The sequence below is a fragment of the Triturus cristatus genome, chromosome 12 (genome assembly GCF_964204655.1).
Source record: "Triturus cristatus chromosome 12, aTriCri1.1, whole genome shotgun sequence".
Taxonomy (NCBI): domain Eukaryota; kingdom Metazoa; phylum Chordata; class Amphibia; order Caudata; family Salamandridae; genus Triturus; species Triturus cristatus.
In genome coordinates this window covers 576,309,692-576,334,287 of record NC_140595.1, presented here as the reverse complement: position 1 = coordinate 576,334,287, position 24,596 = coordinate 576,309,692, and the positions used below count along the sequence as shown (strand labels likewise).

Genomic DNA, 24,596 nt, shown 5'->3' with positions numbered 1-24,596 from the left:
AATGAACCCCGCCATGCCCGCGCATGGGGTGGGTCAGCTGCTCTCCAGCGTTTAGTGAGCAGCTGCTTCGCCACCACCAACCCCAGGTCGATAAACCGAGAGGTGACCTTCGTGGAGGGAGTTCTGTGGAAGAGGCGCAACAGGTAGGCAGGCCATTCGAACGGAATATTGTGACCTGTGCATGCGTGGAGTGCCTCTTGCACCACCCGCCAGTACGAACCCAGTGCGGGACAGGTCCACAACATATGGATCAGTCCGGCATCTAGCTCCGCACAGCGAGGGCAGCCCGCGTCCGCACGACGGAAGTATCTGTTGATGGAGTCTGGCGTGAGGTACGCTCTGTGCAGAATAAAAAATTGTATTTGACGGAAACGCATGTTCCGGGGAATTTTCGTCGGGTCCTGCAGCACTCTGTCCCCACTCTCTGTCGGTCATAGGTCGAACCAGGTCCGCCTCCCATTTACGACGCAGCGGGACCAGGCTAATCGCTGCATGAGTACGCAGGGAGGCCGCAAACCATCGAACCAGGTGCCTCCCTCGTCCCATCACATGGAGGTATTGTATCGTAAGATGTTGTTCCGGTTCCTCCCGAAGATCTCCCCATCGGCTCGTTAGTGTCGCTATCAGAGACCGGTGGCGAAGGAAGTGGTCAGGTGATAGCCCAGTCTCCTCCGCTAGAGAGGCATACGAGAGGAGGGCACCTTCCCGGTAAAGGTTCCCCAGAGTTTGTATGTCTGCCGCGGTCCAGTCCGCCAGCTCCGAGGCACTAAGCACCCCTTGTCCGCTAGGAGAACCCTCAATCGGCATGGCCGGGGCATAAGGAGTCCGGGCGAGGTAGAGGGCACGGCGGTAGCATTTGCAGGCCACCACCACAAGGAGGGGCACAGGTCTCGACACTTTCGCGGCCGGGTGGAATAGTTTGATGAGATCAGCTAAGGAGAGGGGGGTGCCGTAGTCGCGGTGTCGCCCCGCCCTCTATCCGCTAACCACCGGGCTATCCACTGTAGTTGTGCAGCTAGGTAATAATGTTCAAAACACGGCAGCGCAAGGCCTCCCTGGTCAGTGGGAAGGTGCAGCTTGGGCAGCGCAACTCTATGGTGTGCAGTGCCCCATATAAAGTCCAGAAGGGACCGTGCAAAGGCTTCGAAGAAAGAGGCCGGTATATAAGTGGGCAAGTTAGCAAAGTAGTACAGGAGCCAGGGTAAAAATCACCATTTTGACTAAGGCGACTCGCCCCGTGACCGCGGGTGCCCCAAAACCACATCTGAGTCCTGACCGCTGCCACGGCTCTGCCCAGATTGCCCTCCACGAGATCCGCCGGCTGCAGATATATCTGGATACCCAGATAACGGAAGATGTCCGGCTGCCATTGGACCAGCACGCCCCCGAGATGGTAGGTCAGATCCTGAGTGTCGGCTCGGAACGCGTAGAGGCAGGACTTAGCAGCATTCATCCGGAGGCCTGAAATAGCGGCAAAGTCGAGTAGAATGCGCTCCAGTTAGACCGGGATGTGTGCCACGTCACTGACGAAAACCAGAAGGTCGCTTGCGTAAAGCGATACCTGGTGCATCGCATCCCCCAGAGGGATTCCATCAGTCAGCACTTTGCGGAGCGTGCCGGCAAGGGGCTCCATTGCCAGTGCAAACAGGAGGGGCGAAAGCGGGCACCCCTGCAAATCGGGATGGCGTCGGAAATATATGGCCCGGTTCTCACCCTCACCGTGGGATCCTTGTAAAGGAGGGCTGCCATCTGGAGAAACCCGAGGCCCACCCCGTAGTGCGACAGCGTCGCCACCAGGTACACCCACTCCAGGCAATCAAAGGCCTTCTCGAGATCTAGGACCAGGCAGCCCGCCCTAGGCCATTGCTGCACACTGTCAGTGGCCACCCGGAAAAAACCGACGCAGATTGAGGTGCTACGCTTGGGCACGAAACCGTTTTGGTCACCGTGTACCAGCACGAACACCGTTGGAGTCAGCCGCTCCGCTAGCACCTTGGCCAAGATTTTGTAATCAGCATTAAGCAGGGCAAGGGGGCGGTACGACCCCAGATTGGTGGGGTCCCGTCCAGGCTTGAGCAGAGACACCAGATAGGCCTCTCGCATGGAGGCGGGCAAGGTGCGCTCCTCAAGGGCCCTGTTATAGAGAGCGGGAGAGAAAAGAACAAGGGGACCCGTTTTGGTAGCCTAGGGACCTCGGGTAATAACTTATTTTAAAGAACAAAGGTCCTTGGCATAAAAGGAAATAATTCGAATGTTTCAACATAGACTACAATGAGCACTATGGAGGTTCTTCCAATGTCCAGCCGGACAGAGGAATATTTATTCAAGTGAGGTAACAAGATGGGCAAAATACAAGGCACAACAAAGATGGCGAACGGCACAGTCCTGTACCGAGCGTTTGAAAAGAAGGTATAAGTGGTATAGATGCAGGAAGGAAACAACAGGCAAAAAAGAGGGGAGAGAGCAAAAGGCGGCTTACATTTACATAATAATACTATGTAAGCTCAAACCAACAAACAGCACACTCATTTTTTCACAATGGTTAAATAGTGGTGTTTGTTACATAGGTCGACGTTTCGATCCCTAGCTCTCAATACTAAGGGATCATCATCAGGACTAGGAATTGAACTGTTGCCTGATAGAAAGTGTCAAGGAGCCTGTAGGGTAGTAAGACAGGAAAAAGGAACAACAAAAAATTGGTAAATAAACAATAAAGCAAGTCCACCTTACTACGAACAAAACTGGTCAGGAGACCGTTAGAGGGGTGTAAAATTCCGCTACGTGAAGAGGGTGAGTGCATGTACATGTGAGGGTACACATGCGGAAGGAAATGGCAGCGTTGTTGCAGTGCAGTGCAGTGACGCACAAAGTGAAGACAAGACCAAGGAGGTCAAGGACGGTGAGGAAACAGGTGGGGACGTGAAGAGTACCCGTATGGATCAAACAGAGAAGATGCTAACGATGCGTGGTCTGTCATTGCAGGAATTACAATTCGAGAAGGATGCTAACGACGCGTGACCCATTAGACAAGGAATGGATGTGTGTCCTACCGAGAGAGGAGGGTGAAAACAATGGTGGTGGGACGGAGGGGGTGGCGCCGTGCTGTTGGGAGCAAGTTAGTGCTGATGAGGCGGGATCCGTGTGAAGTTTAGGGAACCGGGTTCAGGTGTGAAAGGGGGGGGGGGGGGGGGGGAAGGGGGGGGCGGGGTGTGTGCTAACCTGGGAGCCAGCTCGCAGTGGAACTGGGAGGGCTCGGTGAATGCCAGGGGCAGCTCAATGGGTGCCTGGAGTTCGTCGGCAATACGTGAAAGCCTGACGAGGGCGTCTGGAACAGCCAACCGATCAGGAGGGCTGGAGCTGGAAAAGGAAAGGATAATGTTGACGGGACCCCAACAAAAATCGACTAGTAAGTTCCGGGGCCGTCGTAGGAAAGGGCTTACCTTATGAATAAAACCAGGGCGCAAGGGGCCAGAACCGAGTGTTCAAGGGCCTGCGGTGGACAGTCTATGCAGCGGAGTGGGCTGCCAGACAAGGCGGGACCGGAGCTGGGAGAAAGTTAAAATAAGGAGATTATATGGGGGAGCACATAGTTTGCGCTCTGGCGGATGGCGTGTGGATCAAGGCTTACCTCTCAATGAGTAGCTGGCGGCCGGAGGAAGCACGGGTCTGCTTTTCCGTTCGGCGTGATAGCAAGGAACAAACGGGACTGTGGGTGTTTTAAGGCGGGCCCGGGGAGTGGGCGAAAGCAAGGGAGGACTATGACGGGGATCGGGAAAGGCCGGCGGCCATGATGGAATGGGGAGGAAGGTGAGGGGCTACGTGAGCATGCTTTAGGAATAGACAATTGTCACTGGAAGTTGACAAACCGTAAAACAAAGGGACACATAATAAAATGAACACCATTGACTTGGAGGTTGATGATAGCAATTGTCAACAAGGGGAAAAAAACAGCTGAATATTATTTGCATAATTTTACAAATCAGGTTTAGGCACGGAGTCCCAGCGGGGGTAGTCATGCCAACTTATAGTGACTGGAGCGAGGAAAACAGGTGATTCACAATTCGCACATGATTACAGTAAGGATGTCCAGTCTTCTGTTCTATTGAGTCTATTGTTGACAATTGCTATCATCAACCTCCAAGTCAATTGTGTTCATTTTATTATGTGTCCCTTTGTTTTACGGTTTGTCAACTTCCAGTGACAATTGTCTATTCCTAAAGCATGCTCACGTAGCCCCTCACCTTCCTCCCCATTCCATCATGGCCGCCGGCCTTTCCCGATCCCCGTCATAGTCCTCCCTTGCTTTCGCCCACTCCCCGGGCCCGCCTTAAAACACCCACAGTCCCGTTTGTTCCTTGCTATCACGCCGAACGGAAAAGCAGACCCGTGCTTCCTCCGGCCGCCAGCTACTCATTGAGAGGTAAGCCTTGATCCACACGCCATCCGCCAGAGCGCAAACTATGTGCTCCCCCATATAATCTCCTTATTTTAACTTTCTCCCAGCTCCGGTCCCGCCTTGTCTGGCAGCCCACTCCGCTGCATAGACTGTCCACCGCAGGCCCTTGAACACTCGGTTCTGGCCCCTTGCGCCCTGGTTTTATTCATAAGGTAAGCCCTTTCCTACGACGGCCCCGGAACTTACTAGTCGATTTTTGTTGGGGTCCCGTCAACATTATCCTTTCCTTTTCCAGCTCCAGCCCTCCTGATCGGTTGGCTGTTCCAGACGCCCTCGTCAGGCTTTCACGTATTGCCGACGAACTCCAGGCACCCATTGAGCTGCCCCTGGCATTCACCGAGCCCTCCCAGTTCCACTGCGAGCTGGCTCCCAGGTTAGCACACACCCCGCCCCCCCCCTTCCCCCCCCCCCCCTTTCACACCTGAACCCGGTTCCCTAAACTTCACACGGATCCCGCCTCATCAGCACTAACTTGCTCCCAACAGCACGGCGCCACCCCCTCCGTCCCACCACCATTGTTTTCACCCTCCTCTCTCGGTAGGACACACATCCATTCCTTGTCCAATGGGTCACGCGTCGTTAGCATCCTTCTCGAATTGTAATTCCTGCAATGACAGACCACGCATCGTTAGCATCTTCTCTGTTTGATCCATACGGGTACTCTTCACGTCCCCACCTGTTTCCTCACCGTCCTTGACCTCCTTGGTCTTGTCTTCACTTTGTGCGTCACTGCACTGCACTGCAACAACGCTGCCATTTCCTTCCGCATGTGTACCCTCACATGTACATGCACTCACCCTCTTCACGTAGCGGAATTTTACACCCCTCTAACGGTCTCCTGACCAGTTTTGTTCGTAGTAAGGTGGACTTGCTTTATTGTTTATTTACCAATTTTTTGTTGTTCCTTTTTCCTGTCTTACTACCCTACAGGCTCCTTGACACTTTCTATCAGGCAACAGTTCAATTCCTAGTCCTGATGATGATCCCTTAGTATTGAGAGCTAGGGATCGAAACGTCGACCTATGTAACAAACACCACTATTTAACCATTGTGAAAAAATGAGTGTGCTGTTTGTTGGTTTGAGCTTACATAGTATTATTATGTAAATGTAAGCCGCCTTTTGCTCTCTCCCCTCTTTTTTGCCTGTTGTTTCCTTCCTGCATCTATACCACTTATACCTTCTTTTCAAACGCTCGGTACAGGACTGTGCCGTTCGCCATCTTTGTTGTGCCTTGTATTTTGCCCATCTTGTTACCTCACTTGAATAAATATTCCTCTGTCCGGCTGGACATTGGAAGAACCTCCATAGTGCTCATTGTAGTCTATGTTGAAACATTCGAATTATTTCCTTTTATGCCAAGGACCTTTGTTCTTTAAAATCTGTTATAGAGAGCGTGCAGCTTGGGCACCAGTGACTCCCGATAGGCCTTCTAGTACTCCACTGGGAGCCCTTCTGGCCCCAGCGCCCTCCCAGAGGCCAAAGAGGCCACCGCGTCTCTGATCTCCTCCACGGTGAGGGGGCACTCGAGCAATTCCTGATGTTTCTCTGGGGATGTGGGCAGACAGGCAGCCTCCAGAAACCGATCCAGGTCGGCGCCCCACCGAACGATATAGGGCAGCGTAATGTTCCGTCATTGCCTGATGGATCTCCCACTGTGTATACACGAGCAACCCGTCGGGCCTGTGAACAGCGTCTATCGGGGCGTGAGCAGCTTCCTGTCTGAGCAGCCAGGCCAGTAACCGTCCCGCCATGTCGGACGTGGTGTGAACTCGAGCTGAGTGAGCCGCATAATTGTGGCAACGCAAGCGCTCCAGCAACTCAGCATGGCGTGCCCAAAGCCGCGCCAGTCGGACTGAGTCACGACCCCCGCCTTCGCCATGATGTTCGCACGAAAGAAGGCGAGATTCCAGGCTAGCGAGCGACAGTGCAAGCCGCTAACGAATGTTCCACGTCGCACCCAGACAGTGGCCCCTGACAGTGGACTTATGGGCGTCCCACTCTGATAATTCGCTGCTCGCCGTCCCCTCATTCAGTTCAAAGAACTGCTCGATCGCTGTGCCTAGGGAGGCACGAAATTCAGCGTCCTCTAGAGCTGCCGGCTGGAGTCGCCACGTGGGGACGGGAGGCCGACTGGGGTCCCACCTGAGACGCAGCCTAAGAGGGTTGTGGTCAGAGTGGGTCCGACCCAAATATTCTGCCTGGTCTAACAGGGGAGTCAAAGAGTGGGAGCCCATCACCCTATCGAGACGGACGTGAAGGTCATGTACCACCGAATAATACGAGTAGATGCGATCATCGGGATGCAGGGTGCGCCACATATCGTATAATGCCCAACGCGACAGCCAGTCGGTAACGGTCCGTGTGTTCGAGACCGCCTGCGTGCTGCGGAGGGGGGGAAAGGACCAATCTAGGCGCGTATCAAGGACAGAGTTAAAGTCCCCACCCAGTAGGCAGGGAAGACCCGCATATGGTGCCAGCGCCGTGGACAAGCGAGCCAAAAACGACGGCTGCTCGACATTCGGGGCGTATAAGGAGCCTAGTAGTATGTGTTGACCATTAAGCCTCCCACGAGCCAATGTGTATCGCCCTGCCGGGTCAGCTACTACCTCCGTGCATGTAAACTGTGTGCCCGCCCTCACCCAGGTCAGTGTGCCGCGGGCATGTGCGGAGTACGTGGCCCCTCCAACGAGCACGCAGCCGGTCGAGCTCAGGCTGCGTCATGTGGGTCTCCTGGAGAAGGGCTATGGCCGCCCCATGCCGCTGCAGATAAGCAAAAATTGAATAACGACGCGCTGGCGTGTGCATTCCCCGTATGTTCCATGGGATTACGTCAGTGGCAGCCATCTAGAGCAACTGAGCTCTACAGGGACCACGGGGCCAGGGTCGGGTCGGTCGGGGGGGGGGGGGGGGGGGGGGGGGGAACATAGGCTCTGAGTGTCATGCCGGTATGTTGCAACCAAACCCCCTACAAAAGGAACATTTGTGTACTGCTGAGTATATGAGTATATGTAAAGAAAATCGGTAACAGTGTAACTACCGGGGCAAACCCCAAAATGGGCATTCGTCCAAACTGCAAGCTAAGTGCTTATTGAATTAAACTAAGCCAGGTAATGGCTAACAGGTGCGCAGCATGGCTGTAGCTAACGCAAACTGCTCTTTCCCTGCGTTACCCCTACATTCGCCATATGTGCCTTCTGTGGTGCGAATGGTACTGAGCATGTGCGAGTAGCCTAACTGCGCCTACCTATACCACCTGCCTCTTACTTCACAGAACGCATAAACCCCCCTGAGCAGGATTCTCCGCTACCCCATCCACCCAATACGATCCAGCAAACTTGTGCGTGCCAGCACGCGGCACTGCACCACATCATATAGGGGAATAGGAAAACCAACAGTCACCACGACACCCTGTCTCACTCATGTTGGCCCACACGCCGGTAGGCGCCGCCATCTCAATGCACTGGGCTCAAACAATGTGGTCGGCAGTCTGGGGTGTCACCAGTGGTAGAACTTGATCTTCTGAAAGCATGGTGGACGGGGAAGACGATCTACTAGTCTCAGGTTCGCTATGCTCGTGGACAGCCGCTTCTCCCTGACTGCTCGTGGACCCCAGGGTTGCCACCGCTTCCAGGGCTCTCTGACGCTCCAGCCGCATCCTCTCAGGACTGGGTGCCACGGCGGGGCCCGACCCCACTGTCCTGCGGGCCTCCCTCCACCGGCGTCTCCTCTCCTGGCGTCCACCAACTCTGGAATCCGGGGGCCTCCGACCTCCGCACAGCCCCGCTTCCTCCAACCAGTCCCAGACATCGGCCGGGGTGTCGAAGAATCGGGTCCCCTCCTTCGTGACCACCCTGAGGCACGACGGGAAGAGCAGGGAATATGGGATCTCCAGATCACGCAACTGGCGCTTCACTGCCAGGTAGTTGCTCCTCTGCATTTGGACTGTCGCCGTGTAATCCGGAAAAAACATCACCTGTCCACTTCCCACTGTGATGGAGTCCAGCTTCCTGGCCTCACGAAGCACCACGTCCCTATCTCGATAGTTGAGCAGTCTGAAAAGAAAGGGTCGCGGCCTAGCCCCGGGTTGAGGCCTCCGAGCCGGGACCCTGTGCGCCCGCTCCACCACGAACTGCGGGGAGAGCACCCCCGGGGGGAGGATGTCACGAAGCCACCCCTCGACAAACTGTTCCGGGTTCTGTCCCTCCTCACCCTCCGGTAGTCCCACCACTCGGACATTATTGCGCCAGGAGCGCCCTTCCGCGTCCTCGGCACGATCCTCCAAAGCATGGACACGGTCGATCAGGTCCTGCAGGGCCACGGTGTGGTTGCGCACCACAGGTTGGACATCCTGGAGCGCTTGGCGTTGCTGGGTAACGGATTCCGCCAACTTGCGATGGTCCGCGTGGAGGAGGGTGAAATCCACTGTGACTTTGTCGATCCAGGACTCCAGGGAGGGCCTAGTCTGCTCCAAGGTAGTACCCAACCGTTCCACCGCCGCCAATACTGTGTCCATTTTCGCCGCAAGTACCGTCGCCGGAGGCTCCACGTCTCTGTCATGACGTCCTGATATGGGACCCAGACCCTCCGCCTGTGATCGGCCCACAGACGGCTTGTTCCGCAGCCGGCCCATGACCAACTGCTGTGCTGAAGGCATTCGCCGGCAACCCCGGCACCGGGCGAACAATCCAGACCCCCACTCCTGTTTCAACGGGGTATGAGAGAGTGAACACCACGTTCCCCCCCGCCGGCGCGGGGGAAGGAGTGGAGGGAGGGGGGGGCACAAGGATCCTCCTGAGAACGGCGCAGCCACTGTCTATCAGATGCCAACTGCCCGGTATCCCCAGGCTCCGGAGGCTGCCGAGGCCGCTTCGTGCTATCCCCACAGTGCGTCAGTGCCCTCCGTCGGGCATCTCTCTTCCACCTCAGCGTCTGTGCCCCGCGCCGACCAGGTCAGACGCTATGCCACCTCCGCTGTCGGCATCCGCTGCTCCTAGGCCACTAGCGAGTGGGCCACCCCTCCGCTGCCACCGACTTGGTATTGACAGTGGTACAACCCGGACAGCACCCCTGTCTCAGCTATGACCGGGCCCTCCACGCGGTTGTCGCCAGCTGGGATGCTCCATGTGCGCGTCGGGTATGTGAAGGTGTAAGTCCCGCTGCAATATGCCAGTGCCCCAGGGGCTCACGCCAGGTCCGGTCGCTCTCCTCACTGCGGGGTCAAAGCAGCCCCCCCCCACCTTCACAGTCGTTCACCTCACGGTCTATGTCTAATGACCGGGCCACCGGCTACAGGCCCCGCAAGTCCCGGGCTTCAATGTCATGTCCACTAGTGGTAGGGCGGCCCATCACTCCCCGATCGTCCGTAGCAGCCGCCGCCGGGCCCACCACTCTATTGCAGCTGGCGAAGAGGCCCACCTTGCTCCCAGGCCTCCCCGCCGCACCCCTCGACCACGTTGAAGTGCTGAGGTCGGGTCCGCACGACTAACCCGGGCAGCTCCAGTAAGTAGTCAGCCAGGTCCCGTAGCGAGGTACTCCAAGCCAGGGTCTCGCACAGTACCCCAGGGATGTCGTCGCAGACTCGTTCCGCAGTGGCGCCCTGTCAGCGCGCGTTCCGCACGATCGCCAGCAGTCAGCAGTCACCTCTGTGTTTGCGCCGTCTTTGCCGCTTCACCCAATCTGGCAGGCTGGATCACCTCTTCAGTAGTAGAGCGCCGGGTCTGTCGCTCCCCACCTCCACTTGCGTCGGCTTCCGTGCCCGAGAGGCCAGCCGCCGTCCCGCCTCCTTTGCATGATCACGGTCCGCGCGGCCCAGTCGCCTCGTGGCGAGCCGCGGGCTAGAGTGTGCCCCGCGGCCGGCCAAGGTCTACGGCCCGCTCTGCTCCTTCCGCCGGCCTCAGACTCCGCACAGCACAACTGGAGCTGCAGGCTATCGCCGGCTCTGAATTTCTCCGAGGGGCTGCGGGGGGGGGGGGGTCTGTATGTCGCGGCTGGCGGCATCAGTGAGGTCTACTCGCTCTGCAGGTAGGATAATTCACAGGATGATGGCACCGGGTGGCAGGAGCTTCACGCTCTGGTGACCATCTTGTTAGCGCGTCACCTAGCGCCCCCATAGCACAGCCTTTGATAAGGTTGTTCGCAGAAGATTATGGTGGAAGCCAGAAAACTGGGGCATTCCACCAAACCTACTGAAGGCAATAAGATCGCTTTATAAAGACACCTGGGTTAGGGACAAAAAGCGCCAGCACAGTGTCTCCGATAATAATTAAGTAGAGCGTGCTAAAGCAAGGTTGCGTGCTGGCACCCATACTTTTTAATCTATACACGGCGGATTTGGGGGAAGCCTTAAAAGAAGCTTGCCTAGTAGCACCAAGACTAGGAAACATGAGGCTGCTGGCGCTTCAATACGCTGACAACACAGCTATAATGGGCCATACGAAGGTGGGCCTACAAAGAGCCCTAATTGCACTATATCGCTTCAACAACATCAATAATTTGACAGTAAACCAAGGAAAGACCAAGTTTGTCATTTTTGGGACTTACCACCAGAAAAAGAAAGCACAATGGCAAATGGGCAACCTGCAAATCAAGACGGCGGAGGCATATAATTATCTAGGGGTGTGGCTGACAGAACGGGCTAAGGCGAACACCCATTTGAAACATCAGAGCATTAAGGCTAATAAGGTCATACATTTACTTAAGCAACTAAGCCTCCACCTGATTAGTCTGACTGCCGGTCCTATACTTAAGTTTTAAAAGCAAAACTTTTATCAGCAATTAGCTACGGCCACCTTGCCTTCCCCGGGTCGCAACACGCCAGCCTAAACTCTGCACAATCTAAAGCATACAAAACAGTGCTTTATATTCCGAGGTCAGCTAGGAAAGCAAGGTTAAGACTGGAATATGGCAGGCAAAGCCCAGGCATACCTAAGCGACGCTCTCACTCCATTGGCCCGAAGGAAAATCCTGTCCATGAGACTAATCACTTCAGGTATTGCGGACTTCAACCCTGCATGGACCCGAAGGGAGGACGCCACAAATTGTAGACTCTGCCCCTACATGAGGGAATCGTGGCTGCACCTTCTATGTTGCTGCCCCAATCGCATCAACGAACGCCGGCGACTACTGCGCCAGATTTGTACCATCAATAGAATAAATTCTTGCAGTGACGTGTCAGCCATGTGCTTTTCCAATTCCAGCACGACGACCCTAGCAAGACTGGCGAAATTCATTTATCACATCAGATCCGCCCTAATAACGGCAAATGAATGAAACAATACCCTGGAGAAGAGCGTAACAAATCCAGCGGAAGTCAGTTGAGGGGGTCCCGATCATGCACTAATGCCATCTAGCACTTCCAGCACACCCCCAGGACAGTGCCTCATTGGATAACTGACCAGAGGTCAAGGGGAATGAGTCACAGCTTTATAATGCTACCCATCTTTACAGAACATCGTGGGACTCAGGATTGCAACTAAAGCCACACCTCCATAGTCATAAATCCTGGGGAAGGTTGATCATGGTGGAACTGGGGAGGGGGGGCAAACCTTATCAAAAATGTTTTTATTTCATTCACAAATTGAAGTTTTATTATCGTTTTAGTAGTAATATGTCGATTGTTTTTACTGTAATGATTTTAATTAATTGTACAGTCAACAAAATACATATAGAGTGGTCACATCCGTCCTTCGTAGAGCCCCATACACAAGAGACAATATGGATAATTAAACCTTTTAAGGACATTGAAACTACCATGTCCATGAAAAAATAGATAGCTGTCAGCTGCGTGGTCCTGGGAGACCTATACACGGGCAGTCAGTACACAACAATGGAGGATGCCTCGGATTCATTTGCGCTGGGTACAGGACATTACTTGCAATACAATAAAATGTTAGCCACAGCACTGAAGATTTGTCCAAACTTGCCTGATGAGCCCACTTCCTCCCAGACATTGACCAGGCTGCTTGATAAGACAGGGGGTTGGAAGCTCGTTACTCATTTATATAGGGCTATAAGGGAAGATGCCCAAACTATTGTCCCAAAAGCACATTCTAGATGGAAGGAGAGCCTCAAAGAAGACATTACCCAACAAGACAGGCAGAAAATCCATGAGGGGAGGCATACGATTGGCTTGCATGCTCAGTTTAAATTGATTCAATTTAACTTTGTTCACCAATTACATCGCACCCCCAAGATCCTACATACTATCTACCCCACTAGATCAGATGAATACACACGTTACAGGGACCCTGAAGCAGACTTTCTACATGTAGTTTGGGGTTGTGTGGGTATAAAGCCATGGTGGGCGGGGTGATACTTGGCACGCTTAGATGAACAACAGGGTGGGAATTTGAGGGTACTCCAAGTGGGAAACTATTGGGTCTCCTACCGGCCCCAGTCAATTAAAAAAAAAGGTTTCTGAACTTGGGGCTGGTGCTAGCAAAACGCTGCATAGACAATAGATGGCTGAACCCACGCCCGGCGAGTCACGGGGAATTGGAGCAAAACATGATATAGAGTGGGCCACGGCCGAAGAAATCAGAATGAATCAGGTCAGACAGGATGAAAAACTTGAAAATGATTTGAAGGCGTGGAGACAGATGATATTAGAGCTGAGAGTCCGAGGAGACATGGCAGATACAGAGAAAACACCTGCTTAAACTGTAAGATTGTACAATCCTCCCTATCATACACGTGAGGAGGGGTATGAGTGAAGCTGCGAACGAAACGAGTAAAGTATGTACAGTTGCTCTATACTTATCTTTGAATCCTTATACTGTAAAATCAATAAAAAATTATATAATAAAAAAAGGTTAACATTGCATGGGAGAGTGTGTGGCAGAATGGCAGGGAACTGGGGAATCCGGTTCAAATCTCAGCGTCGACTCAACATCCTGTGATTCTGGGCAGATAAATCTCTGTGCCTGCAAAAATATGAATGTGCTCGTGTAATGCAACTGGTGCTCATGTTAAGCGCTCAGATACTTTTGTGTCTGGTTCGCGCTTTATAAAACTGCAAAAACAAAAACCATTTCTCAACATTTTGGTATGCCAGAGCCACGAAATGGCCTCTACCAATACAAAAACTGGGGAAAAAAATATGCCTATCTGTTCTCTGCACCATAATTTGAGTCTTTTGGGTGTTGCTACATGTGACATGGGATGAGGCAAAGTATTTTTTTTTTTTTTTTATAGTTGGCATGTGTCTGTGTTCCACAACATAGCAAACTTCGTAAGGTTGTTGTAGCAAAATGTTTGAATGTTATTGAATTCACATAACGCATAACTTAACGCTGCAAAAAATATGACTTTGAGGAGACTGACCTTTTCACACTTCGCTTTACATTTTTGTTTATCACTCTCCCCAAAAAAATCTTGTAATTGTCAAAACATTTAGTAAAGGAAGAAGAATACAAGATTTCTGCAGACTGTCACTATGCAGATAATATGCTGAGAGAGGCGCCATGGGAATCTGCCCAGACCATGCTGTGTTTTGGAACTTAACATTTGCAGCCCTGTCAAATAGACAGTGATTTACAATCAAGGATGTAGTCTTGGAGGTTATAAAAGATGTTGGTTTAGATCAGGTTACAGGTAAATCATGTAAAGCCCCACTAGGAGCAACTTACTGCTGCTCAGCCTCTCTCAATCCAACTGTCCACTTATGAAGCACAAACACTCAACATTTCAACCAGTCAATGACCTCACTCACTGGCTGAGCAGCCGGGAACATTAGGACTGTGGGGTGAATGCATAACATAGCAAGAAGTCACAACACAGTGGTCAGATAAACAAATTTATCTCAGAAGTGCGCCGACGCTATAGTGAGTCCTGCTGCACCACAGTGTCACAGCATTGTGTTTTTTCCTTTAGGACAGGCAAAAGGAACCAGAGCAGAAATAAGTAGCCCTGAAATGACCAACAGTAGGATTGTAAGAAAAGGAACATGGCGGCCGCTAGCTAAACGGCAGCGCTCCCTCAAGCTCTTCAGTAGGGCTTGATGTCAGAGGCCTGATACCTTCCGACAGTTTAAAGTACCCCTTACCTCTCACCTCCTATTATGTGTGGCGAGATTTCCTTTACTGGATCCGCTGGGCATACAGTCCTGGATACTCGTTGTGGCCCGACAGGAGTCGGAGTTTGGCGCTGGTGGTGGAGAGAAGCTGCGTGGGAGTGGAGATGTCGGGACGCCGCCCATTTCCTGCTCCGGCTCATCGGAGGTAGAGACAGCACCAGCACCCGTGCCGGCATCTACTTGAGCTCCCGGATCAGAATTAATTGCGGGGGTGATTTTGGGCGGCAGGTGGCAGACCCCCAGGTGGTAGACCCCCAGGTAGGGTGTTTGAGTCTTACTCCTTCCAAGGAAGACTGCAAGGCCAGGTACTGTAAAGTGAAGAGGGGGCTTATTTTACTCCCGGGCTGTTCTATTGATAGCTCCATTGGGAGTACCCTTTTCACCTACTATAAGAGGGCATCTGCAATTACTAGACTACCAGGGGAGGGGGAGGCACTCCCTTATTGTATGAATACTTGCGATGCAGCGAAAGTGGGTACCTCACCACCTATACACTGCGAGCTACAGTGGCCCACTCCTCCCTTAACACCGACATCATTCAGCCTATTCTGTCCCCCCGTGTCTCCCCCCCCTATCTCTGAAGTTAGACCATCAGTCAAGCAGCGCAAGCTGAAAGGAGACAACGGATTTCGTAACTGTCATCAAGGGGAGAGAGGCTGGAAAGGGAAAAGCAGGGGCAAGAAACCATCGCCCTTAAAGGTGAAAATCACTCCATCTCTGAAATCGTATTATAAAGTAATGTCTACGTCTATCGCAACTGCTAGTGAGCCTATAAAGAATGTTGTCCAGAATAGCCCGCAGGGTGGAGTGCATAGTCTACAAGGTCTCCCAGAAGTTGGTATAAGTGAACCTCTAGAGCAAACTAGCCTAGCTTCAGAAACCACAGCTACCACCCTACGGAGCAATCTGAAGGGGTCAAAACTATCGGTTACTCTGAGTAACTTAGTTGAGACGCTTCACAGGCGCCTGTAACAACTGTATCTGCGACCGCAGCTGCTGTTCACCCTGCAGTGTGCCTCTCCAACAGATACTCGGCGTTTGAAATACCAGACACCCAGGAAGATCAGCAAGAAGTCATCTCTAATGTCATAAGCGATGCTACCACTGAGAACTATGTAGCTTTAGATTCTACGACTCGCTCTTTGGCAGATTTATTACTTGCTATGAAGTACGAGATGACAAGCAGGTTTGCTGTGCCAGGGACGAACCAGGCTGAGATGGCCAGTAGATTTTCTGTGTCAGAAGCAAACCAGGCTGCTATTCAATCATCCTGTGAAGTATTGGCTCAGAAACTGGAAGAAGTCACCATGAGGACAGATGCAATAGAGTCGGAGATCCCCAAACTTAAGGAAGCTATACATACCACCTCCGCGAATTTGGCAAAGTTATCAGCTCAAAATAAGGAACTGAAGGATAACCTTGAACGTTTGGAAAACCACTTGAGGAAAAATAACTTAAGGCTCCTAAATATCCCCGAAGCCCTTGATGGGTCGGATATAAAGGGGTTTGGGATTTCTTTATTACAAGGAGCAGTTTTAAAGAATATAGATCTAGTGCAAGAGATTCAAAGGGTGCATCGTGATCCTTTTAAGAGGAACCCTGGCAGGCAAAGATCCAGGAAGATACTGGTTAACTTTGTCATACTCTGTTAAGGAGCTAATTTTATCTTCTGCTCTCAAGGAAGGCACCATAACATCTACATCCACGGGTCAAACCCCCTTCTCCTTCTCTATAAGATCTGATATTTCACATATCACAGCAACAAGACAATGGGAGCTGGGGAAGAGACTTGAGGAGTTAAAAAGTCTGGGAGCCAAGGCTCAGTTGAGGTTTCCTGCGTCATTACGTGTCACGTGGAACAATCACATGCACCAATTCCGCACAGCTGAGGAGGTGGATGCCTTCACTGTTAAAATCAAAATGGAGATGGAGGGTAGAGAGGGAGGGCGTTGAAATCATCAGGTCCTAGAATCACGCATCAGTATATACTTAAGTATTTTCTAAGAAACCCGAGGGAGCGGTGATCTAATAGGCTTAGCCTATTGGAAGGGAGGGTTCCTTATGAGGGGGGGGGGGGGGTGGGGGGAGGAGGGGTCACAGGGTGTGGGGGGGGGGGGAGGGAAGGCGGGGAGCAGTGGATAAAATATAAAAATATACCTAGTCTCATCTGAATTTTAGGAAATGTTTGTTTAGCTAGCGCCAAGGGTCTGCAAGCTGATGGCAGGAACTTCTATAAGAGACAGTAAGGTCAACTTTATCTCCTGGAATGTAAACGGGCTGAGATGTCTACGTAGACAAAAGGCTGATACTGAAGTATTTAGAGCTTTCCTCAGCTCAGGTTTGTCTCCTACGACAGACATTTGAGCTTTGCAGAATGCCGCTTAATATTCTCAAGAATCTCCTGGATAAAAAGTTATTGCTCCTCACAACAAACGATCAATAGTAGGGGTGTCGCAATTTTGATTAAACAGGGGGTCTCTTGTTCTATTAAATCCATTCAGACCGACCAGACAGGGAGGTGGATAGTGGCACAGCTGGATTTTGGAGGGATAGAATTAGTTTGTGCCTCCTTTTATGGACCTAACATTGATGACCCAACCTATATTTGCAAGTTGCAATCTAAACTAATTGTGGCAACTCCCCCCTTGATCATAGGTGGAGATTTTAATGTCCTCCTTGACCCATTAAAAGATAGGTCAAACCAGAGCCACTGTAGAGAGGCCCCCCAAATCCGTCGAGCTATGAAAAATCTGCTACATGATTTGGATCTGGTAGATGTCTGGAGGGCAAAAAGGGGAGATCTTCAGGGGTTCACGTTTTACATTAAAAAATATCGCCACTCATCCAGGATTGATTATATTCTAACTAATAGGTTTGTCCTGGATAGCCTGACCGGGGTCTCAGTATTACCAAGTCATCTCTCGGATCATGCTCCAGTGTCATTTTCCTACCTTAGGAAGAGTAATATGCTACAAACTAGATGGACGCTCAATAGAGCAAAGCTGTTAGACCCCGGAATTATTCGGGCCGTTAAAGCATCCTCGGTAGAATATTTTTCATATAATATCGGTTCTACAACCATGGATTTTGTATGGGATGCCTTTAAGGCCAACCTGAGGGGCAGGCTGCATGGCCTTACATGCTCCAAAAATCGGGCTGAGGCCCGGGAGCTACACATCATCGAGGGAAGAATCTTGCAATTAGAAGCTGAAAGGAATCAACTCAGCCATGGGAGCCCAAGAAGGTTGGCACAAGTGCAGGGAGATTTAGAGGGGGCCAGGCAGGAGTATAGGGGTAAACTGAACCAGAAGTGTAGAGCACAATGGCTCATTAAGTGCATGCAAAATTTTGAGTATGGGGAGAAGTCTGTCGCTTTACTGGCTTGGAAAGGTAGAGCCGACCGCTCAAAGAATAATATCAATGAGCTCATAATAAATAATAATGGGGAAAAAAATAAAGCAATGTAGAGGACATGCAAACATGCCTCCTCTATCTTTTTCGGATCTTTATAAAGAGAACTTAACCCCCTCCCTAGATCAAATACAAACTTGGTTAAGAGGTAAATCTTTGTCAACATTAACTGAAGCTAGTTGTGACCTCCTTGATGCCCCAATTACTTTATAAGAGATTAAAAATCAAATAAAGATTTCTAAAAATAATAAAGCATCAGGAATAGATGCACTCCCGAATGAAATCTACAAAATCTTATCAGACGAATTGATGCCGGTATTGGGTAACTTGTTTAATTCAGTATATAGCTCAACAGGACATGTCCCCAGATCCTGGAAGGAAGCAATCATTATACTGATATTAAAGCCAGGGAAGGACCCACTAAAACTGACTCTTGCCGCCCGATCTCCCTGCTGAATGCCGATTATAAGATCTTTATGGGTATTCTGGTAGGGAGATTGGTCAAATTGGTCCCTAACCTGGTTAACATCGATCAGAAGGGTTTTGTAACAGGGAGATACATCCAGGAGCAGACACAATTGCTGATAGGCAACATTGACTTGGCCGTTGTAAAATCAGATCCCTTGGCAGTAGTAGCCTTGGATGCGGCCAAGGCATTTGACAGGGTCTGTTGGGTGTATCTCTGGGAGGTACTAAGGGCAATGGGCTTCGGCCCCATCTTTATTCAAACTCTGAGAAACTGTTATCAGGGAGTCTCTGCTAAGATTCTGTTGAATGCTATGCTCACCTCCAGTTTTAACATCCAGAGGGGAACTAGACAGGGGTGTCCCATTTCACGTCTGTTGTTTAACGACTATATAGAGCCATTGATGCAAGCTATTAGACTAGATGACTCCATTTATCCCTTTAAATCCCAGCATTACCAATGTAAACTAGCCCTATATGCGGATGACATAATATTATACACCAGCAACCCGGGGGAGACTATTCCGCGGGTCAAAGCCCTTGTGGAAGAATTTGGTTCTATCTCTGGCTACTTAGCCAATTCTTCCAAAACGGAGGGGATGTGTTGGAATATCGACCAATGGGAGAGTACTACTAGCAAAGAGTTAAGATACCTGGGCATTTATATTCTCAAAGAACTGGACAAAATCCCCCAGATAAATTTGAACAAAACTACCAAGGAAATTGAACGCCTCTTTGCTAGATGGAAGAATCTTCCCCTGACAATCTACGGGAAGGTCAACCTGGTGAAAATGGTCATCCTCCCCAAGCTGTACTTATCTATTTAATGCAGTCCCCCATGTCTTTCCCAGTATGTGTATTCGCTAGATTCAAAGTAAGATCGTGAGCTTTATATGGGGAGATAAAGGAGTAAGGCTGTCTTGGAAGAGGTTGAGGCGTAAGCTTACTAAAGAGGGGTTGGCTCTCCCAGACATCAGATGGTACTCAGTTGCATTTCAATTCAAAGGCATTTGGATGCTACTTTCTAAGCCTGTGGAGTCATCGTGGGGAAGGCTGTTGGGCGAGATGGCTATGGCGGAGGAGGTGGAGAAGGCTTTCTATACAAGTTCGGAGCCCTGAGGTATTTCAAACAAGTACGCCTGAAGGTCCTTGAGGCTGCCCTGGAAACCTGGTATAAAGTGACATGTAGATGGGGAATCGGATATTAATCAGATCTTGCACCTACATGGGACTCCACTTTGTCTTTTAGACAGCTTGGCTGTACCAATTAAGAGAGCAGGCATCACCACCTGGTCTGACTTGGTGGACGTAGAAGGAATCCACCCTTGGGAGCTACTAAGAGCTAATATAGGCCCTGGTTTTTCTAAGTTTAAGTACTTACAACTTAAATCCTGGTTTGAAGTGGAAAAGGAGGATATAAGGGGAGATTGGGATACGGAGATCCTCTTTCAATCAACACAGCCAAAGAAGAAGGAAATCTCCATTTGATATAAGAAATTTCTAGATGCAGAGGACATGAAACTTCCACCACAATCTTCAGTCTGGCACCAATCCTCCTTCAAGCCTAATATTGTAGACCTGCTTGAGCCCTCTTTAAAATTACTCTATAAATGTATTAAACCAACCAGTCCAAAGAAGAATCACTTCTTTGTCACCAACCAACTTTATCATACGCCTGCCAGGATAGCCAAGTTTGCCCTGTCTCCTACTCCAAAATGCCCTAGGAGCATGATATCCAACACCAACGACATTCATATCTTCTACGAGTGCCCCAAATTAAGAACTTTCTGGAAGGGGGTGGGTGACACTCTCTATGGCATCTTTAAAGTTAACATCGAGGTTAATCTATCATTGGTGTTTTTTGGGAATGATGGTTTATTCAATCTGAACTCACCACAGATACATTGTGGGTTGCTGTTCTACTTGGTGCTACTTGCCCGGAGAGAGATATGTATAAAGTGGAAAGATCCCCATCCCCCTAAGAGAGAAGAATTGCTTAAAGCCTCATTTGCTATGGCCCGCCTAGACCAGGATGGTACTGGGGATAGCTCTATAAACATCTGGCAGCCCCTTAAGAGCTGGGGCCGAGACCTGAGAATCCTATGATTACACCATGCCTTCATCAAATGGGGCCGGTCGGATCGATCTAAGCAAGTGCAGTAAGCTGTAGGGCGCTCAGTTGGAAAACGGCTTCTTAAGATCTGCAGAAGCTTATTCGTGAGATGAGGGAAAAAAAAAAAAAAAGGGGGAAGGATGACCAACAGTACCGTTTATACCTCAGAAAATTTCATCACAAGTTTTAGGTAAATCATGAAAGCACGGACCGGGCAATACACATTACGGGGGGGGGGTGTCAGCAAACGACAGTGGAGGTTTAAGGGGAAAAGTGAAGGATGCAGAAGGGGGGGCTAGCAACAAGGCAGGATCCTACGACCCCGAAAAGAGGCAGCAAGAACACTGAACAATAGACTCGCTGGCTGGGTGAGACCTACTCCTACTAATGTCACCAGAAATACAAAACGTGATGGAGAGAACTGTGGGTTAGGCACACAAAGGTAAGTTATGCAGTAGAATTTATAAATGAAAGGCCAAATTACATTTTAGAACTCAAAGGGGCTACGGATACACAAATATCATTGCCTCCTACTGCCTTGGACAGAGCTCCGAGTTCACTGCATGCTCAAATAGTTAATACAGAGGGTTCTGATGGACCAGGAAGCTCCTCTCCGTACATAATGTGCTTCTAAGTTCCACCGAAATTCTGCTTCGTAAGTCAAGGTGATATTTAAAAGAGTTAGAGGTTAGTAACTGGGGAAGGGGCAGAGAATAGAAATGATGACATTCCCCAGGCATCACCCAAGAATGCAACTAGTAAATGCCCCGCTCTAAATGGGTATCCTCATTCTTAAGTCTCTCTCTCTGCCCAAGGGAACAGGTTGAAACTAAAGTAAAAAGCAGACGAAATATCACAGCTTTTTTATTACATATACGTTATGCCGTATTTCAACGTGAATGTTCACATTCTCCACAATTATACCTCAATGAAAGCTTATATTTGCATTACTGAGCAACATCACAATTTGCATTAAAACTCAAATTAAAAGTGATATATAGTGACAAGTGCGCAGTACATCCAGGGCAATTGTAATTACTTAAATAGTCATAATTATATGCCCTATTGAGCACCTTTTAGTATCAACTGAAAAGGTTTATAAAAAAAGTTTGAAAAACTTCATTGTAGAAACACACAAAGGGCTGAATGAAAATTGTGTCAAGGTGGCCGCCTGTGCTCACAAGACAGGTGAGGGGTAAAAGTTGTATTCCTTTTAAGTTAGTTATCAGCATTCCTCCAGGAAGTGGACTGGGGTAGAACGCAAGGGCGGGTAAGAGTGAAATTCCTATGTAGTGTATCCTCTGTGATGTATTTTCTCGCCTTATTTTTGCGCAGTGGCTCTTGCAAGAGACACCGTTATGTCTTTATCCACGTAGGGATGAGGTGTGTTAGAGTACTCTTGACGTTATACACCTTTTTAGACATTCTGGCAGCCAGACCATGCATGACCGACTAGCATTGAATGCATGAGCAGGCATGTTACGTTGAATGTTCTGCACTCTGCTCACTCCCATGGAGAATCAACCGGAAACTGTGGAGGCCCTGCTGTGCACCAACGAGCACAGAGAGCCCAAAATTTGTTGTCAGGTCTGCCATGCACGCCCTATGAAGAAGCACCAAGAGGTGAGGACAAGAGCGATGCTTGCACACCTCAAGTACAGAATGATGCCCTACTTTAGGAACAGGCATTGAAAACTTATTTTCAGAACACAAACTAATAACCAAAAATGTGTTGCAACTACTTGCCAAGGTACCACAGTACATGCAAACCTCCACCTGCAATGCATCTTCAAGATGTTTAAATGTACTGAACCCAAGACATAAAAGAAGCTTGGTCATAGAAACTGTTGAAACTTGTGATACTTGATGCAAAGATGGTGATAAAAATGTTTTTGCCATTGCACCAGATTAACTATGGGGAGTTGAGGATTTTATCCTAAGGATCCCTCGGAAGAGGAGAAATCATTTGTCATGCTGCGGACATTATGGTAAGATGAATCGTATACTAGTACCAGGATACAAAACAATGCTTTTCAATTAAACATAAGGTGCAGGTTCACAACGACAGCCACACCTGACACAGGATCCACCAACAATCACTCTGGAACCTTTAAGAGAATGACCCAAGGCAACACAAAGGTACGAGAAAAGAACATACATAGAAGGCCCCGAGCACACAAAACACGCCCATTGTGGGTCAACGGGGAAAGACGTGCAGTAACACTTCCAGCCCACATAACAACTAACAACATGAACCTCAGTTTGCTGTAAGTAGATCTCCATCCACTGTTTTGGGAGGAATGTTATGCTTTTCTACATACATTATATCAACCTCTTTGAAAAAGCTTAAAGTATACGTGCACGTAGGCATTTGGGACGTACTGTTGTGCCCTAGTTAACAGTGTGCTGCCTTGCAGCACACTGCTCAATGTCAGTCTTTTATTTATGAGTCTACATGCTACACAGTCATAATACCAAGAATGAAGGAACATCAAACAAAAGTGTCAAAAACATGTCCATTTATTCTTCACATAATTATTCAGCATTTTAATAATGGATTAATTTCACAACATTCAATTACCAATTCAATATTAACATACTACACTAATCAGCCACGTCATATTTAGTGAGCTGTATCACCAACAATAGAAATAACCCAGGTCTTGTGAAAAACAGTTTATGGATAACTCAACAAAAATCTACCAGTGGATCCTTTTAATCACTCTGCGAAGGGCTATTGCACATGTGCCAAGGTGCAAACACATCATACACACGAAGGTAGTAAATCAGCTAAAGGTTGAGGCCAAAGAACGTAGCTGACACATTTGTGGCTATAGTTTAAAACTGTTTATCTGAGCATTTGCTAACTAAAAATGTAAGTAACCCTAAAAGCATCTACCAAGCTTACTTCATTTTACATTTCAGAATTCGGGTATAATTGGTACAATTTTTGCCGTGATTTACGTGCATTTTTTTTTTTTTTTTTTAAGTAACACCAAATTATACGATCACAAACCTTGAGCAGACTGGGTTGAAAAGTAAACTCACGACTCGCACGACGTTTTAACGAATCATAAATAAAGGCATCTGACTAGGTATCGGAGTATTCAGGAACACGCTCTCGCGCTTCTAGGTAGAAACGAGGTTAGATTCCATCTTATGCGTACAGATAAACACCATCATCCAATTAAAAGATAACTGCACAATGATTAAGCAACCATGGGATAAGTTAACTGCTGCGAGTTTTCAGTTCTAATATGATAATTCACTACCAGCAGGGCAACAAGTAAAACAAATATTTTAGCGGGGCAGTAGCGCAAACATATGTATGTACACACGTGCCTATAACTTTAGCCATATGTCAATGAAGCATAGCAACCCGTATACAGATACATTGAAGGACTAAAATATGGTGCTACCAAATAAAAAAGAATGAGTGCTTCTGGTATATAGCGTTAATCTTGTGTACTACAGGTCCAGTGAAATTATTTACGAAAATGTTACACCTACATCTTACCTCTTTTCTGATGGAGGTTCTTAAAATTCCGGTTCTTGTCTGCCTTGTTTTCAACTCGTTTACTACTTCAAAAACTGAAAGCAGAAGAAGCCAATCGGAAAGCTACGTTTATAATGACTGACAGGCTAGGGACCAGTACTTGGATGGGTCGAGAGATATGAACGCCACACTGAGTCCCTAATTGGTTAGAAAGGAAAGGGCCGCCCTGAAACGGACCGCCCAGTTGCTCCGGAAAAGCCCGCCCTCGGAAGTGATGAACCAACCAGCTGCTCTACCCGGAAGTTTCTCGGATCCTTTACTGGTGATCACAATTCTGCCGCTGCGAGCTCCATGTTCTACCAAATAGAAGAGCGCGTAACGGGTGCTTATGTAAAGCGCTCCAATACGTTCGGGTCAAGTTCGCGCTATGTAAAACTACAGAAAAAGAGGAAAGGTTTGGCATGCAGGTTTTGCATTGGCAAGGGGCCATGATTGTGGCCTGGTGTGCCCAACTTAGGGTTCCGGCGGCCTCTTTTGTAAAGCCATGGGGTGGTTGGGTCACCTAGTTTATGAAAACATGTT

At 49.4% G+C, this 24,596-nt stretch overlaps 1 protein-coding gene across 6 annotated transcripts in view; it reads right to left on the bottom strand.

Annotated features, from left to right (window-relative positions):
- Positions 1-24,153, bottom strand: part of ANKRD27 (ankyrin repeat domain 27) — a 595,879-nt gene extending 571,726 nt beyond the window's left edge. For 3 of the 6 annotated variants that reach the window (XM_085639132.1, XM_085639135.1, XM_085639137.1), the window contains exon 1: positions 24,036-24,153. The gene's annotated coding sequence lies outside the window, so the exon portion shown is untranslated. Of the gene's footprint in view, positions 1-23,534; positions 23,555-24,035 lie in introns of those variants that run through there. The other 3 variants (XM_085639134.1, XM_085639136.1, XM_085639133.1) reach the window with 3 other exon arrangements.
- Positions 24,154-24,596: the final 443 nt, after the last annotated feature.